Source organism: Nerophis lumbriciformis, linkage group LG38, assembly GCF_033978685.3.
Source record: "Nerophis lumbriciformis linkage group LG38, RoL_Nlum_v2.1, whole genome shotgun sequence".
Taxonomy (NCBI): Eukaryota; Metazoa; Chordata; class Actinopteri; order Syngnathiformes; family Syngnathidae; genus Nerophis; species Nerophis lumbriciformis.
The window spans coordinates 5,954,543-5,969,322 of NC_084585.2; positions in this window are offsets into that span (position 1 = coordinate 5,954,543).

Consider the following 14,780-nt stretch of genomic DNA (forward strand, 5'->3'; position numbering starts at 1 on the left):
TTTTCTACCGCTTATTCCCTTCAGGGTTGCGGGGGGCGCTGGAGTCTATCTCAGCTGCAATCGGGCGGAAGGCGGGGTACACCCTAAACAAGTCGCCACCTCATCGCAGGGCCCCCTTTGACTTTCCTACCAGCCAAACCCTCGCCTTGGACTCCATTATCAAGGCACGGAGGATTAAATTCGAATGTAACGGAATGGTTCCTTCTCTCACTGAGAACATGAATGATCGGTGGTCCTGAAGTCCTCCAACTACAAAAGTGTGGACTCTTCACACAAGAGCATGCACTTGGTAAGACTTAGAAGGTGTCTTTTACCCGGTTGTCAGGAGTCAAGTGCCACCCTCCCCTTTGACTTTCCTACCAGCCAAACCCTCGCCTTGGACTCCATTATCAAGGCACGGAGGATTAACTTCAGAGCAATAACACGCAATTACATTTATTTTCCAATCCTAAGCCTATTAGACTGCAGCCGCGGAGGCCGTGGACTCACTTCAGCTGAATTTAATTGTGTTCCTATGCCCAAAGAACTTTGTGCTGCAGGGGGTGAGCGAGTGAAAGGGGTCCCTCCGAGGGTCCGTGCGAAGACCTCATCTATGAGGCAGGCCCCCATTGACACTATGGAACCCTTTAAACTGTAAAGGGTTCCGTAATCGTGTCGCCTCTTTCAAGCCGTCTAATCCTATTAGCTCAAAATAAAGACATGAGCACATGGCACTCCCGCTGTTGGTTTACAGGCCATTTTGCTTTGTATACTTGTAGGTTTGTCTGCCATTGTTGGAGGAGAGCGGCTCCTGCTGCATCGCAACACAGAAGGGAAGGCGGCCTGGCTTTGGGAACGTAGAACAGAGCAGGGCTGGATTCTTCACAGCTCCATTTAGCAGGGAGGGAAATGGATAAGCCATGATGTGGAGTTTGACCAAAACACTATCATGTTTATTTTGCTTTGTTTTTAGTACATACTGCACACGTGTGGTGTATGGTCTAGCGGTTAGGATTCCTGGTTTTCACCCAGGCATCCCGGGTTCGACTCCAGGTATAGGAACCAGTCTTTACCATGAATTGATTAACGTGGAGTCTGACTTAAACAAGTTGAAAACTTATTGGTGTGTTACCATTTAGAGGTCAATTGTACGGAATTTGTACTATGCTGTGTAATCTACTAATAAAAGTCTCAATCAAGAAAAGCAAGAAGACGAGGCAAAACAGGAGCAAGAAGCAAGTAGAACCAACGTAAATGTGGCGTGTTGCAAATAAGACTAGGAATTAGGCAAAGAAGGCAGGAATACATAGCTTTCTGATTAGTGACAGAAAGCCGGTGAGCGTCCCGATCACTAATCGGCGGCAGGTGACAAAAATCAGCACCCATGGCAACAAAGAAAACACACAAAGGGTGCTGAAACTGAATTAACCAGGTATATTTTGTATACGAGATATTCAGTTCATTTTATTACTTTAAAAAAATTTGGTTTATTTTACTTTCAATTCCAATCTATTTGTATTTCTGTTGGACTTTCCCTTCCGCTGTTACCGAATAAAACTATTTTAGTTCTACTAGTTTTTTTTGCGTTTGTGAAACTTTTGTTTGCGTTTGTGAAACTTTTTTTGCGTTTGTGAAACATTTTTGAGTTTGTGAAACATTTTTTTGAGTTTGTGTAACATTTTTTGGCGTTTGTGAAACATTTTTGAGTTTGTGAAAAATGTTTGAGTTTGTGAAACATTTTTTTGCATTTGTGAAACCTTTTTTTTACATTTGTGAAGCATTTTTTTAGTTTTTGAAAAAAAATGTTGAGTTTGTGCACTAATTGACTGAAAGAGCACACACTTGGCGCGATGATGTCATGTTATCCATGGAAAAATGCACTTTTAGACAATATGATTTGCCTGAGCGGCTAGGAGACCCCGAGAGTAACAAGCGCTTGCCTTGTTGCCTTTCCATTTTAGTATAAGTTTGCTGGTTTCAAGAAATGTAATGCCGAGCGCATATCATTATGTTAAGATAATGGCACTAGCATTTAGTTCATTTAATAATATTTTTCAACATATTGAGCAAAAAGGTCTCTTTTTTTCTACCAAGAAAAGTGCACTTGTTATTAGTGAGAATATACTTATTTTAAGGTATTTTTGGGTTCATTGAGGTGAGCTAATTTGACTTGTTTTGGAAAGTCTTGACGAGACACATTTTCTTGTTCTATTGGCAGATAATTTTGCCTAGTTCAAGTAAAATACCACTAATTTTTATTTATTTATTTTTATTTATTTTTTTAACACTGACTTTTTGCAGTGCGGGAAGTGAAATCGATAAGTTAATTTGATCACTTCCAAAAATGTGGTTTATTTTACTTTCAATTCCAATCTATTTGTGTTTCTGTTTGACTTTCCCTTCCGCTGTTACCGAATAGCATTATTTTAGTTCTCCTGAGACTGAAAGATAAGTCTGTTTTTGTCAAACTTTTGTTTTGCGTTTGTGAAACTTTTTTTGCGTTTGTGAAACATTTTTGAGTTTGTGAAACATTTTTTTGAGTTTGTGAAACATTTTTTGGCGTTTGTGAAACATTTTTGAGTTTGTGAAAAATGTTTGAGTTTGTGAAACATTTTTTTGCATTTGTGAAACATTTTTGGCGTTTGTGAAACATTTTTGAGTTTGTGAAACATTTTAGAGTTTGTGAAACATTTTTTTGCGTTTGTGAAACATTTTTTTGCGTTTGTGAAACTTTGTTTGCGTTTGTGAAACATTTTTGAGTTTGTGAAACATTTTTTTGAGTTTGTGAAACATTTTTTGGCGTTTGTGAAACATTTTTGAGTTTGTGAAAAATGTTTGAGTTTGTGAAACATTTTTTTGCATTTGTGAAACATTTTTGGCGTTTGTGAAACATTTTTGGCGTTTGTGAAACATTTTTGAGTTTGTGAAACATTTTAGAGTTTGTGAAACATTTTTTTGCGTTTGTGGAACTTTGTTTGCGTTTGTGAAACATTTTTGAGTTTGTGAAAACATTTTTGGCGTTTGTGGAACTTTTCTTTGTGTTTGTGAAAAAAATTTTGGCGTTTGTGAAACATTTTTATGCATTTGTGAAACATTTATGGGTTTGTAAAATATTACTTTGATTTTGTGAATAAAAACATTTAGTTTGTGGAACATTTTTTTGCATTCGTGAAACATTTGTTTGAGTTTGTGAAACATTTTTTGGCATTTTTGAAACATTTTTTTTGCGTTTGTGAAACATTTTTGAGTTTGTGAAACATTTTTGAGTTTGTGAAACATTTTTTTGAGTTTGTGAAACATTTTTTGGCGTTTGTGAAACATTTTTGAGTTTGTGAAAAATGTTTGAGTTTGTGAAATATTACTTTGCATTTGTGAAACATTTTTGGCGTTTGTGAAACATTTTTGAGTTTGTGAAACATTTTAGAGTTTGTGAAACATTTTTTTGCGTTTGTGGAACTTTGTTTGCGTTTGTGAAACATTTTTGAGTTTGTGAAAACATTTTTGGCGTTTGTGAAACTTTTCTTTGTGTTTGTGAAAAAAAATTTGGCGTTTGTGAAACATTTTTATGCATTTGTGAAACATTTATGGGTTTGTAAAATATTACTTTGATTTTGTGAATAAAAACATTTAGTTTGTGGAACATTTTTTTGCATTCGTGAAACATTTGTTTGAGTTTATGAAACTTTTTTTGGCATTTTTGAAACATTTTCTTTGCGTTTGTGAAACATTTTTGAGTTTGTGAAACATTTTTGAGTTTGTGAAACATTTTTTTGAGTTTGTGAAACATTTTTTGGCGTTTGTGAAACATTTTTGAGTTTGTGAAAAATGTTTGAGTTTGTGAAACATTTTTTTGCATTTGTGAAACATTTTTGGCGTTTGTGAAACATTTTTGAGTTTGTGAAACATTTTTTTGCGTTTGTGAAACATTTTTTTGCGTTTGTGAAACATTTTTTTGCGTTTGTGAAACTTTGTTTGCGTTTGTGAAACATTTTTGAGTTTGTGAAACATTTTTTTGAGTTTGTGAAACATTTTTTGGCGTTTGTGAAACATTTTTGAGTTTGTGAAAAATTTTTGAGTTTGTGAAACATTTTTTTGCATTTGTGAAACATTTTTGGCGTTTGTGAAACATTTTTGAGTTTGTGAAACATTTTAGAGTTTGTGAAACATTTTTTTTGCGTTTGTGAAACATTTTTTTGCGTTTGTGAAACTTTTTTTGCGTTTGTGAAACATTTTTTGGCGTTTGTGAAACATTTTTGAGTTTGTGAAAAATGTTTGAGTTTGTGAAACATTTTTTTGCATTTGTGAAACATTTTTGGCATTTGTGAAACATTTTTGAGTTTGTGAAACATTTTAGAGTTTGTGAAACATTTTTTTGCGTTTGTGAACCTTTTTTTGTGTTTGTGAAACTTTGTTTGCGTTTGTGAAACATTTTTGAGTATGTGAAAACATTTTTTGCGTTTGTGAAAAATGTGTTTGCGTTTGTCAAACTTTTTTTGCATTTGTGAAACATTTTTGGGTTTGTGAACATTTTTTTGAGTTTGTGAACATTTGTTTGCATATATGAAACATTTTTTTGAGTTTGTAAAACATTTTTTTGAGTTAGTGAACATTTTTTTTGCATTTATGAAACTATTTTTGAATTTGTGATACATTTTTTGAGTTTGTGAAATACTGTTTTGAGTTTGTGAAAACATTTTTGAGTTTGTGAAAAAAAATGTGCATTCACGAAACATTTTTTTGAGTTTGTGAAACATTTTTGAGTTTGTGAAACATTTTAGAGTTTGTGAAACATTTTAGAGTTTATGAAACAAATTTTTGCGTTTGTGAACCTTTTTTGCGTTTGTGAAAAATGTGTTTGTGTTTGTCAAACTTTTTTTGCATTTGTGAAACATTTTTGGGTTTGTGAAATTTTTTTTGAGTTTGTGAACATTTGTTTGCATATATGAAACATTTTTTTGAGTTTGTAAAACATTTCTTTGAGTTAGTGAAATTTTTTTTGCATTTATGAAACTATTTTTGAATTTGTGATACATTTTTTTGAGGTTGTGAAATACTGTTTTGAGTTTGTGAAAAAAAATTTGAGTTTGTGAAAAAAAATGTGCATTTACGAAACATTTTTTTGAGTTTGTGAAACATTTTTTTGAGTTTGTGAAATACTGTTTTGAGTTTGTGAAAAAAAAATTGAGTTTGTGAAAAAAAATGTGCATTTACGAAACATTTTTTTGAGTTTGTGAAACAATTTTGAGTTTGTGAAACATTTTAGAGTTTGTGAAACATTTTTTTGCGTTTGTGAACCTTTTTTTGCGTTTGTGAAACTTTGTTTGCGTTTGTGAAACATTTTTGCGTTTGTGAAAAATGTGTTTGCGTTTGTCAAACTTTTTTTGCATTTGTGAAACATTTTTGAGTTTGTGAACATTTTTTTGAGTTTGTGAACATTTTTTTGCATTTATGAAACATTTTTTTTGAGTTTGTGAGACATTTTTTTGAGTTTGTGAAATACTGTTTTGAGTTTGTGAAAAAAAATGTGCATTTACGAAACATTTTTTTGAGTTTGTGAAACATTTTTTTGAGTTTGTGAAATACTGTTTTGAGTTTGTGAAAAAAAAATGTGCATTTACGAACCATTTTTTTGAGTTTGTGAAACATTTTTTTGAGTTTGTGAAATACTGTTTTGAGTTTGTGAAAAAAAAATTTAGTTTGTGAAAAAAAATGTGCATTTACAAAACATTTTTTTGAGTTTGTGAAACAATTTTGAGTTTGTGAAACATTTTAGAGTTTGTGAAACATTTTAGAGTTTGTGAAACATTTTTTTGCGTTTGTGAACCTTTTTTTGCATTGGTGAAACTTTGTTTGCGTTTGTGAAAAATGTGTTTGCGTTTGTCAAACTTTTTTTGCATTTGTGAAACATTTTTGAGTTTGTGAAAAAAATTTTGAGTTTGTGAACATTTTTTTGCATTTATGAAACATTTTTTTGAGTTTGTAAAACATTTCTTTGAGTTAGTGAAAACATTTTTTGCATTTATGAAACTATTTTTGAATTTGTGATACATTTTTTGAGTTTGTGAAATACTGTTTTGAGTTTGTGAAAACATTTTTGAGTTTGTGAAAAAAAATGTGCATTCACGAAACATTTTTTTGAGTTTGTGAAACATTTTTGAGTTTGTGAAACATTTTAGAGTTTGTGAAACATTTTAGAGTTTATGAAACAAATTTTTGCGTTTGTGAACCTTTTTTGCGTTTGTGAAAAATGTGTTTGCGTTTGTCAAACTTTTTTGCATTTGTGAAACATTTTTGGGTTTGTAAACATTTTTTTTAGTTTGTGAACATTTGTTTGCATATATGAAACATTTTTTTGAGTTTGTAAAACATTTTTTTGAGTTAGTGAAATTTTTTTTTGCATTTATGAAACTATTTTTTAATTTGTGATACATTTTTTTGAGTTTGTGAAATACTGTTTTGAGTTTTTGAAAACATTTTTGAGTTTGTGAAAAAAAATTTGCATTTACGAAACATTTTTTTAAGTTTGTGAAACATTTTTTGAGTTTGTGAAATACTGTTTTGAGTTTGTGAAAAAAAAATTGAGTTTGTGAAAAAAAATGTGCATTTACGAAACATATTTTTGAGTTTGTGAAACAATTTTGAGTTTGTGAAACATTTTAGAGTTTGTGAAACATTTTTTTTGCGTTTGTGAACCTTTTTTTGCATTTGTGAAACTTTGTTTGCGTTTGTGAAACATTTTTGAGTTTGTGAAAACATTTTTTGCGTTTGTGAAAAATGTGTTTGCGTTTGTCAAACTTTTTTTGCATTTGTGAAACATTTTTGAGTTTGTGAATATTTTTTTGAGTTTGTGAAAAATTTTTTGCATTTATGAAACATTTTTTTTGAGTTTGTGAGACATTTTTTTGAGTTTGTGAAATACTGTTTTGAGTTTGTGAAAAAAAATGTGCATTTACGAACCATTTTTTTGAGTTTGTGAAACATTTTTTTGAGTTTGTGAAACACTGTTTTGAGTTTGTGAAAAAAAAAAGTGCATTTACGAACCATTTTTTTGAGTTTGTGAAACATTTTTTTGAGTTTGTGAAATACTGTTTTGAGTTTGTGAAAAAAAAATTGAGTTTGTGAAAAAAAATGTGCATTTACAAAACATTTTTTTGAGTTTGTGAAACAATTTTGAGTTTGTGAAACATTTTAGAGTTTGTGAAACATTTTAGAGTTTGTGAAAAAAAAATTTGCGTTTGTGAACCTTTTTTTGCATTGGTGAAACTTTGTTTGCGTTTGTGAAAAATGTGTTTGCGTTTGTCAAACTTTTTTTGCATTTGTGAAACATTTTTGAGTTTGTGAACATTTTTTTGAGTTTGTGAACATTTTTTTGCATTTATGAAACATTTTTTTGAGTTTGTAAAACATTTCTTTGAGTTAGTGAAAACATTTTTTGCATTTATGAAACTATTTTTGAATTTGTGATACATTTTTTTTGAGTTTGTGAAATACTGTTTTGAGTTTGTGAAAACATTTTTGAGTTTGTGAAAAAAAATGTGCATTCACGAAACATTTTTTTGAGTTTGTGAAACATTTTTGAGTTTGTGAAACATTTTAGAGTTTGTGAAACATTTTAGAGTTTATGAAACAAATTTTTGCGTTTGTGAACCCTTTTTGCGTTTGTGAAAAATGTGTTTGTGTTTGTCAAACTTTTTTTGCATTTGTGAAACATTTTTGGGTTTGTGAAATTTTTTTTGAGTTTGTGAACATTTGTTTGCATATATGAAACATTTTTTTGAGTTTGTAAAACATTTCTTTGAGTTAGTGAAATTTTTTTTTGCATTTATGAAACTATTTTTGAATTTGTGATACATTTTTTTGAGGTTGTGAAATACTGTTTTGAGTTTGTGAAAAAAAATTTGAGTTTGTGAAAAAAAATGTGCATTTACGAAACATTTTTTTGAGTTTGTGAAACATTTTTTTGAGTTTGTGAAATACTGTTTTGAGTTTGTGAAAAAAATTTAGTTTGTGAAAAAAATGTGCATTTATAAATATGTTTTTGAGTTTGTGAAACAATTTTGAGTTTGTGAAACATTTTAGAGTTTGTGAAACATTTTAGAGTTTGTGAAACATTTTTTTTGCGTTTGTGAACCTTTTTTTTGCGTTTGTGAAACTTTGTTTGCGTTTGTGAAACATTTTTGAGTTTGTGAAAACATTTTTTGCGTTTGTGAAAAATGTGTTTGCGTTTGTCAAACTTTTTTTGCATTTGTGAAACATTTTTGGGTTTGTGAACATTTTTTTGAGTTTGTGAACATTTGTTTGCATATATGAAACATTTTTTTGAGTTTGTAAAACATTTTTTTGAGTTAGTGAATTTTTTTTTTGCATTTATGAAACTTTTTTAGAGTTTGTGAGACATTTTTTTGAGTTTGTGAAATACTGTTTTGAGTTTGTGAAAACATTTTTGAGTTTGTGAAAAAAAATGTGCATTTACGAAACATTTTTTTGAGTTTGTGAAACATTTTTTTGAGTTTGTGAAATACTGTTTTGAGTTTGTGAAAAAAAAATTAGTTTGTGAAAAAAATGTGCGTTTATGAAATATGTTTTTGAGTTTGTGAAACATTTTAGAGTTTGTGAAACTTTTTTTGCGTTTGTGAACCTTTTTTTGCGTTTGTGAAACTTTGTTTGCGTTTGTGAAACATTTTTGAGTTTGTGAAAACATTTTTTGCGTTTGTGAAAAATGTGTTTGCGTTTGTCAAACTTTTTTTGCATTTGTGAAACATTTTTGAGTTTGTGAACATTTTTTTGAGTTTGTGAACATTTTTTTGCATTTATGAAACATTTTTTTTGAGTTTGTGAGACATTTTTTTGAGTTTGTGAAATACTGTTTTGAGTTTGTGAAAAAAAATGTGCATTTACGAAACATTTTTTTGAGTTTGTGAAACATTTTTTTGAGTTTGTGAAATACTGTTTTGAGTTTGTGAAAAAAAATGTGCATTTACGAAACATTTTTTGAGTTTGTGAAACATTTTTTTGAGTTCTTGAAATACTGTTTTGAGTTTGTGAAAAAAAAATTGAGTTTGTGAAAAAAATGTGCATTTACGAAAAAAAATGTTGAGTTTGTGAAAGAATTTTGAGTTTGTGAAACATTTTAGAGTTTGTGAAACATTTTAGAGTTTGTGAAACATTTCTTTGCGTTTGTGAACCTTTTTTTGCGTTTGTGAAACTTTGTTTGCGTTTGTGAAAAATGTGTTTGCGTTTGTCAAACATTTTTTGCATTTGTGAAACATTTTTGAGTTTGTGAACATTTTTTTGAGTTTGTGAAAAAAAATTTGCATTTATGAAACATTTTTTTGAGTTTGTAAAACATTTTTTTGAGTTAGTGAATTTTTTTTTTGCATTTATGAAACTTTTTTAGAGTTTGTGAGACATTTTTTTGAGTTTGTGAAATACTGCTTTGAGTTTGTGAAAGCATTTTTGAGTTTGTGAAAAAAAAAAAGTGCATTCACGAAACATTTTTTTGAGTTTGTGAAACATTTTTTTGAGTTTGTGAAACACTGTTTTGAGTTTGTGAAAAAATATTTAGTTTGTGAAAAAAAATGTGCATTTATGAAATATGTTTTTGAGTTTGTGAAACAATTTAGAGTTTGTGAAACATTTTTTTGCGTTTGTGAACCTTTTTTTGCGTTTGTGAAACTTTGTTTGCGTTTGTGAAACATTTTTGAGTTAGTGAAAACATTTTTTGCGTTTTTGAAAAATGTGTTTGCGTTTGTCAAACTTTTTTGCATTTGTGAAACATTTTTGAGTTTGTGAACATTTTTTTGAGTTTGTGAAAACAAATTTGCATTTATGAAACATTTTTTGGAGTTTGTAAAACATTTTTTTGAATTAGTGAAAAAAAATGTTGCATTTATGAAACTATTTTTGAATTTGTGATACATTTTTTTGAGTTTGTGAAAACATTTTTGAGTTTTTGAAAAAAAATGTGCATTTACAAAACATTTTTTTGAGATTGTGATACATTATTTTGAGTTTGTGAAACATTTTTTTGAGTTTGTGAAATATTTTTTTTGCATTTATGAAGCTTTTTTTGTGTTTGTGAAACATTCTTCTGAGTTTGTGAAATACTGTTTTGAGTTTGTGAACCATTTAATTGAGTGTGTGAACTAAAGATAAGTCTGTTTTTGTCAAACCATCTCTTTAATGTTTTCATTTCTTCAGTCATTATTTGTATTAGCTTCTGTGTGAACAAAACAAAGGTGTGTCGTCTGCGAGTAAAACTCACTTTGTAACTTTACAAATGTGCTTTGTGTAGAGATATGGTCCCACTATTGATCCCTGGGGTACAAAACAAAACCCCCTGAATGACAAAATACTGTAATATGCATAAACAGTGTGGAATTCCAAATGAGAAGATATCTTTCTTTGGACAAAAGTCTATTTTTATTCTTTCAAAAAGGGGATGATTTATTGCTGGGAAGACAAAGAAAAGGACTGCTAATTTAGGCCGATCAATCAGGACAGACGATTAGTGGCGCTCTATAGCTGCCCGACAATAAAGCCCGACATTAATTCTTCTGATGATGTTGTGGTTCACTCCCAGCTCCCTCCTAGTCTATTCCCCGGCCTCTGGTGTGCCGGTCCATGGTTGCTGCTGGCAGGTGGATGCATCACCTGTGTCACATGGTGCTCCATTAGCCACATGGCAGAGAGCACAAAGACGGATCGTCCCTCGCCTTCTTTATGGGAATCGAGCCCAAACACGGGCTCCGTGTCGCCGCCGTGTTGTACACAGCCCGCCGTGCTGCGAAAAGGCCAACAAATGAGGGCCATTAAAAGTAGATTGCGGAGCCCCGGAGTGAGACAAGAGAGACGCTTTCACGCAGTCCAATCAGAAGGAAAACAAACATCTGAAGCGGCAAACTCTCATTATAACATCACGGGCCCCCGGACCCTGGACCCCGGACCCCCACTCGGCTTTGAGACGCTCCTTGATGGCTGAACTAACAAATCTAACATTTGACTGTTTGGCTTTGGTGAAGGGGGGGCAGGGGGGGGCGGATTAGTAATCATATCTCTGTCCTGTTTTTCTATGTCTGAGCCTGGAGGAGGGGTGTGTGTGTGTGTGTGTGTGTGTGTGTGTGTGTGTGTGTGTGTGTGTGTGTGTGTGTGTGTGTGCGCGCGAGCGGGGGCCATTTGGACGGAGGGGGGCCTGAGCGGGGCTTTTGCTGAAAACATAATTGGCACGGCCCCCGTGACACTGTGTGTCAGATTGTGAGCTGTGTGCATTGAGAGGGCCCCGACAATGTTTCATTAAAGAAGGAGCGGGGGCCTCTGAGATGTTTGTGCAGCCTCCTCGGCTCCACCACACAGTGAGGGAAGAGAAGGCGCTAGCACAGCCTGCATGACGCGCTTGTCATTAGACTAAAAGACCCAGCTTAGAACAAGTCTGAATAACCACTTTATATATATATATATATACATATACACACACATATATATATATATATATATATATATATACACACACATATATATATATATATATATATATATATACAGGTAAAAGCCAGTAAATTAGAATATTTTGAAAAACTTGATTTATTTCAGTAATTGCATTCAAAAGGTGTAACTTGTACATTATATTTATTCATTGCACACAGACTGATGCATTCAAATGTTTATTTCATTTAATTTTGATGATTTGAAGTGGCAACAAATGAAAATCCAAAATTCCGTGTGTCACAAAATTAGAATATTACTTAAGGCTAATACAAAAAAGGGATTTTTAGAAATGTTGGCCAACTGAAAAGTATGAAAATGAAAAATATGAGCATGTACAATACTCAATACTTGGTTGGAGCTCCTTTTGCCTCAATTACTGCGTTAATGCGGCGTGGCATGGAGTCGATGAGTTTCTGGCACTGCTCAGGTGTTATGAGAGCCCAGGTTGCTCTGATAGTGGCCTTCAACTCTTCTGCGTTTTTGGGTCTGGCATTCTGCATCTTCCTTTTCACAATACCCCACAGATTTTCTATGGGGCTAAGGTCAGGGGAGTTGGCGGGCCAATTTAGAACAGAAATACCATGGTCCGTAAACCAGGCACGGGTAGATTTTGCGCTGTGTGCAGGCGCCAAGTCCTGTTGGAACTTGAAATCTCCATCTCCATAGAGCAGGTCAGCAGCAGGAAGCATGAAGTGCTCTAAAACTTGCTGGTAGACGGCTGCGTTGACCCTGGATCTCAGGAAACAGAGTGGACCGACACCAGCAGATGACATGGCACCCCAAACCATCACTGATGGTGGAAACTTTACACTAGACTTCAGGCAACGTGGATCCTGTGCCTCTCCTGTCTTCCTCCAGACTCTGGGACCTCGATTTCCAAAGGAAATGCAAAATTTGCTTTCGTCAGAAAACATGACTTTGGACCACTCAGCAGCAGTCCAGCTGGTGTCGGTCCACTCTGTTTCCTGAGATCCAGGGTCAACGCAGCCGTCTACCAGCAAGTTTTAGAGCACTTCATATATATATATATATATATATATATATATATATATATATATATATATATATATATATATATATATATATATATATATATAGGCTCCAGCACCCCCCGCAACCCCGAAGGGAATAACCGGTAGAAAATGGATGGATGGATATATATACATATATATATATGTATGTATATATATATATATATATATATATATATATATATATATATATATATATATATATATATATATATATATATGTTTGTGTGTGTGTGTGTGTGGGTTACAATTTAAGGGGGAATTTTAATTTCAAAATGCTTAGTTATAGAACAACCATTAAAAGTTTTTTTTGTATTTCAATTTGTGGAGTGAAACTATGGAATGGTTTGAATGTGGAGTTAAAGCAATGTCCCAACATAAAGCAGCAAACTTATTCTCACTCTTTTTCAAATATGTAAAAAAATTAAAAAAAATAAAAATTAAAAAAAAAGTAAGTCCATTGATCATTTTGTTTATTTTTTTTGTTTTTATTCTCCATTGTTTTCATGTTGTTGTAATGGCTGTTAAGGGTATAGCACTGTATTGGATCAGGCTTGCTCTTGTTTTTTTGCATATTTGAAATAAAATATATCAAATCAAAATCAACTGTAAATGGAAAAAGATACCAGTGTTTTTTTACACTTAAATTCTCTCGACTGAACTGCCAGTTGTTTTTTTTTACTGTAAAATCTACCGTAAATTGTTGTTTTTATGATGTTTTACAGGAAATGGAAAACGGTACGGGTGTGTTTTTAGGGTCAAATTCCGGCAACTGAGCTGCCAGTTTTTTTTACAGTAAAATCAACAATTGTTATTTGATGGTGTTTGACTGTAAAAGGCAAAAAGTACAGTAATATTCCTGCCACTGAGCTGACAGTTTTATATCTATTGTAGTTTTTCAGTCAACAATTTGCTTTTGAAATCATAACTTCAGCGGTTTTCTAAGTATTTATTTTAATTTGAACAAATTGTAGGATATTATAACATTGGTTGCCAGATGTTATTTCCGGGCCGAATTAAATGAAGCGGCCTTCAGTTTGATTCTAGTATTTAGTGACTCGCTGTTAGATTGATGCAGACAAACATGTCAAACTTCAGTTTGAATGAAATCATCAGTTGTGTGAGAACAGAAAGTGAATCCTGCGTGTTCATAAAAGGACTGAGAACCTCCGACAGACAGAGATAGTCATCAACAATATTGAAGACGTGCAGATAACATGAAGCTTGCTGCCTTATAAGGCCTCTGCATGGTGAATGTGCAAGGAACTGATGAAAACATCGTCCATCGTCAGTGTTTGCAAAGTGTCGGAGAAAAGATCTTTAGAGTGAAATGACTGCCAAAACGCCAAAACCTCAAAAATGTTTCTCAAACTCCAAACAATTTTTCACAAACTCAAGAAACAAACAAACTCGCGTGAGAAACAAAAATTGCGCAAAGTGGAAAATCTGTGCCAAAAGTATTAACTCAAAGAAAATTGTTTTTCTACTTGTCAATCATTTTGTGTTTTTGTGAAACATTTTTGAGCTTGTGAACCTTTTTTTTGCATTTGCGGAACTTTTTTTTTGGAGTTTGTGCATTTTTTTTTTTGCATTTTTGAGGAAAAAAAATTGAGGTTGTGAAACATTTTTTAGCGTTTGTGAAACATTCTTTTGAGTTTGTGAAACATTTTTTGGCATTTGTGAAACTTTTTTTGCATTTGTGAAAACATTTTTTGCATTTGTGAAAACATTTTTTGCATTTGTGAAAATATGTTTGCATTTGTGAATTTTTTTTTTACATTTGTCAAACATGTTTTTGCGTTTGTGAAACATTTTTTTGAGTGTGTGAAACATTATTTTGAGTTTGTGAAACATTTTTGAGTTTGTGAAACATTTTTGAGTTTGTGAAACATTTTTTTACATTTGTGAAACATGTTTTTGCGTTTGTGAAACATTTTTGAGTTTGTGAAACATTTTTTTGAGTTTGTGAAACATTTTCTGGCGTTTGTGAAAAATGTTTTGGTTTGTGAAACAATTTTTGGTTTGTGAAAAAAATGTTTGCATTTGTGAAACTTTTTTTGCATTTGTGAAACATTTTTTTGCATTTGTGAAAAACATTTTTGCATTTGTGAAACATTTGTTTGCATTTGTGAAACATTTTTTCACATTTGTGATACATGTTTTTGCGTTTGTGAAACATTTTTGAGTTTGTGAAACATTTTTTTGAGTTTGTGAAACATTTTTTGGCGTTTGTGAAAAATGTTAGAGTTTGTGAAACATTTTTGAGTTTGTGACACATTTTAGAGT